Here is a 4807-nt window from a genome sequence, read left to right as displayed (position 1 = left end):
TAGGCACTATGCACGGTTCATGGACATCTTCAAACAACTCCAAATCAACATTCCATTTGCTGATGCATTAGAACAAATGCCACGGTATGCTAAATTTATGAAGGACATTCTTACCAAGAAAAGGCGACACGTGGAAGATGAGACCATAATTCTTGATGCACGGTGTAGCGCCATCATCCAGAAGACTTTACCAAGGAAGGAGTCCGACCCGGGCCGGGTTGTTTTACCGGTAACCATTGGAAGCACATACGTTGGGAATGGTTTGATAGATTTGGGCTCTAGTATAAATTTAATCCCCCTTTCCATTGTCAAACGATTGGGAAATGTAGAGATTAAATCAACAAGAATGACCCTACAACTAGCAGACAAGTCTACAACCTCACCATACGGAATCGCCCAAGACATGCTCGTGAAAGTGGATAAATTTTTGTTTCCGGTGGACTTTGTAATAGTGGAGATGGATGAGGACCGCGATGTACCCCTAATTCTTGGAAGACCTTTTATGAAGACAGCTCGGATGATGATCGACATAGATGATGGGCTAATGAAGGTGAGAGTGCAAGATGAAGAGGTGACCTTTAACCTTTTCGAAGCAATGAAACATCCAACCGACAAGCATGATTCTTTTCGAATCGATGCAAGTGAAGAGGAAGTAGTGCAGGTCGTGAATCAAATCCATATTTCTAATCCTTTGGAAAGATCCCTTATCGGAGCATACAATGTGTTAACCGACAATGAGGAACGAGAGATCGAAGCGATGTTGCACGAGCTAGAATCTTGTGGTGAGCTGGCCTATCAAGAAGAATTAGTGGAAGATTTGGATGCAAAGAAGGAAACTGAAGAGCAAAAATTAGAATTGAAAATGCTTCCGTCACACTTGAAGTATGTGTTTCTTGGAGATGAGTGTACTAAACCAGTGATTATAAGCAACACATTGTCCACGCAAGAGGAAGATAAGTTGATTCAAGTTTTGAAAAAGAACCAAGGTGCGATAGGGTGGGTGTTATCCGATTTGAAGGGTATTAGTCCGGCCTATTGCATGCACAAGATAATGATGGAGGAAAATTTCAAACCTGTTGCGCAACCTCAGAGGCGTCTGAATCCATCAATGAAAGAGGTGGTTCGTAAAGAAGTTGCCAAACTTTTAGAAGCCGGAATGATTTATCCTATATCTGATAGTGCATGGGTGAGTCTGGTACAAGTGGTCCCCAAGAAAGGTGGAATGACGGTGATTAAAAACGATAAAAATGAGTTGATTCCGACGAGAATAGTGACAGGGTGGAGGATGTGCATCGACTATAGAAGGTTGAACCAAGCCACAAGGAAAGATCATTTCCCACTACCTTTCATGGACCAAATGTTGGAGTGGCTCGCCGGCAAAAATTTCTACTGTTTCTTGGACGGATATTCGGGGTATAATCAAATTTCAGTAAATCCGGCAGACCATGAGAAAACAGCATTTACATGTCCTTTTGGCATCTTTGCTTACCGAAGAATGCCTTTTGGATTATGTAACGCACCGGCCACATTTCAACGGTGTATGCAAGCTATCTTTTCAGACTTGATAGAAGAATGCATTGAGGTGTTCATGGACGATTTTTCTGTTTATGGATCATCTTTTGAAATGTGCTTAAAGCACCTTGATGTAGTTCTGAGGAGATGCGTGGAGACCAACCTAGTGCTCAACTGGGAAAAATGTAACTTCATGGTCACTGAGGGTATAGTACTTGGTCACAAGATTTCTTCTGAAGGGCTAGAGGTGGACAAGGCCAAGGTGGAGGTTATTGAAAAACTGCCACCTCCAACTAACATTAAAGGAATAAGAAGCTTTCTAGGACATGCCGGTTTCTACCGGAGATTCATACAAGACTTCTCAAAGATCGCAAAGCCATTGAGTAATTTGCTCAACAAAGGTACGCCTTTTCTTTTTGATGAGTCATGTCTTAAAGCTTTCTTAGATTTGAAAGAAAAGTTGATCACCGCACCAATAATCGTAGCACCAAACTGGAACCTTGATTTTGAACTCATGTGTGATGCTAGCGATTATGCAGTGGGTGCGGTGTTAGGACAAAGAAGCGATAAAGTTTTCCATGCCATACACTATGCTAGTAAGGTGTTGAATGACGCGCAAGTTAATTATGCAACAACTGAAAAAGAATTACTAGCCATAGTATATGCACTGGAAAAATTTAGAGCTTATTTGATTGGTTCAAGAGTTGTAATCTACACTGACCACTCTGCAATAAAATATCTGCTTACCAAGCCGGATTCAAAACAAAGGCTTATTCGTTGGATCCTTTTATTACAAGAGTTTGATCTAGAGATTCGGGATAAAAAAGGGTCCGAGAACTTGGTAGCAGATCATTTGTCTCGATTGGTCAATGTAGAAATTACAAACAAAGAAGAAGAGGTGAGAGAAGAATTTCCAGATGAAAAACTCTATGCGATTCAAGTGAGGCCTTGGTTTGCTGATTTTGCTAACTACAAAGCAACTGGTTTAACACCGGAAGACCTCACTTGCAATCAAAGAAGGAAATTCTTAGCTGATGCAAAATATTATGTCTGGGATGACCCTTACCTTTTTAAAGTAGGGGCAGACAATATTTTGAGAAGGTGTGTAACAATGGAGGAATCAAGAGACATTCTGTGGCACTGTCACAACTCTCCGTATGGAGGTCACTATAGTGGTTTGAGAACAGCCACTAAAGTACTCCAATCGGGTTTTTATTGGCCATCTTTATTCAAAGATGCGCACGAACATGCGAAGAGTTGTGATGCATGCCAACGGAGTGGTGGAATAGGAAAACGGGATGAAATGCCTCTAACCAACATGCTAGAAGTAGAAGTTTTTGATTGTTGGGGTATTGATTTCGTTGGCCCATTCCCCTCTTCTTTCTCAAATGAGTACATCTTAGTAGCTGTCGATTATGTTTCGAAGTGGGTGGAAGCAATTGCCTCACCCAAGGCCGATGCCAAAACTGTGATCAAATTTTTAAAGAAGAACATATTCTCACGTTTTGGTGTGCCTCGAGTGTTGGTGAGTGATGGAGGCTCACACTTCTGCAATACACCCTTAGAAAAAGTTCTGCAACATTATGGTGTAAAGCATAAAGTGACCACTCCCTACCACCCACAAGCGAACGGTCAAACTGAGGTTTCAAACCGGGAAATCAAACGGATACTTGAGAAAACAGTTTCGAACTCAAGAAAGGATTGGTCCTTAAAACTAGATGAGGCTTTGTGGGCGTATCGCACTGCTTACAAAGCGCCTATTGGGCTGACTCCGTTTCAACTGGTGTATGGGAAGACTTGTCATCTTCCAGTTGAAATGGAGCATAGAGCATTATGGGCTCTTAAGTTCTTGAACTTCGACTCCTCTCTAGCTGGAGAAAGAAGGAAAGGTCAACTCCATGAGTTCGAGGAACTAAGGAACGATGCATACCATTCTAATAAACTGTACAAGGAAAAGACAAAAGCATACCATGATGGAAAGGTCCGCCATAAAGAGTTCCATGTTGGACAAATGGTATTGCTTTTTAACTCAAGGTTGAAGTTGTTTCCGGGTAAATTGAAGTCTAAATGGTCTGGACCATTTGTTGTCAAGGAAGTTCGGAATTATGGAGCCATTGTGATAGAGGACCCAAAGTCACAAGAAAGCTGGACTGTCAATGGTCAAAGACTGAAAGTCTATCATAGCGGTGACATAAACCGTGATGTGTGTGTCCTTTCCTTATCTGGATCAAGCTAATCGAGGTACCGTCGAGCTCTTAACGACGTTAAACAAAGCGCTGGTTGGGAGGCAACCCAACGTTGTTAGTTTGCATTTTAATTTTCTCTGTTCTGTGATTTTTAGCTCTGTTAAAGTTTTAGAATTTCAAAGTTCTGTTTTTTGCAGTTCGCGCCGCGATCTCCTGTTCGCGCCGCGAACTGAATGAATAAATTTGAGATGGTTCTGTTTTTTGCAGTTCGCGCCGCGACCCCATGTTCGCGCCGCGAACTGAATGAAATTTTTTTAATTGATTCTGTTTTCTGCTGTTCGCGCCGCGACCCCCTGTTCGCGCCGCGAACTTTGCGTGACAGAACTCATTTAAATACTGTTTAGGTCAATTCTTTTTCATTTCAAACCTTCCTCATTTCAAATCATTTTGCCGCGCTTTCGCCCCAATCTCAAAACCCCACCAAATCTTAAAATTATTCATTTTCCCTTGTTCAAATCTTCATCTTTAGCAAGCTCTAGCAATTCAAAAGGTATGTATGTTTGAATTTCTCTTTTCCAATCCCTTTTTGGGTTTTTCAATTAGGGTTGGTTAGAAATCAATTTTCTCTGTTGAATGCTGTTTGAAATCACTTTGCATGCTTGAATTAGAATAGGATTAGTGTAGGGTTGAACATTTTGGCTGGTTGGGAGTAGTTTAATCCCTCAATGGTGGAACCCTAGGAAGTTTGGGGATTTCCTGAACTCGCAGAGTTCGCGCCGCGAACTACCCTTCGCGCCGCGAACTGTGAATTCCAGCAACATTTTCTCTTTGTTACTTATTGGCTAATGCTGTTCATATGTGTTCTGTGGTTGTTCTGGTGTTGATTGCAGATGTCCAAGAGAACTAAAACCATGGCACCTCCTCAGGCCCGTTCAATTCGAAGGTTCATCAGTGAGGAACACGAAGCACGATTTGAGAGCCTCGTCAAGAGAACCATTTTGCCCGAAAGGTTTATTCGGCTAGCTCCAACCGGGGTGTATCACAGAGTGGTTGCGGCTTTTGAGCAACGAAAATGGATGAAGTTATGCGAGCCGGAAGCCGCAATCAAC

Source organism: Lathyrus oleraceus, chromosome 6 (genome assembly GCF_024323335.1).
Source record: "Lathyrus oleraceus cultivar Zhongwan6 chromosome 6, CAAS_Psat_ZW6_1.0, whole genome shotgun sequence".
Taxonomy (NCBI): Eukaryota; Viridiplantae; Streptophyta; class Magnoliopsida; order Fabales; family Fabaceae; genus Lathyrus; species Lathyrus oleraceus.
The sequence above is the reverse complement of the archived record's forward strand: the minus strand, read 5'-3'. Positions refer to the sequence as shown.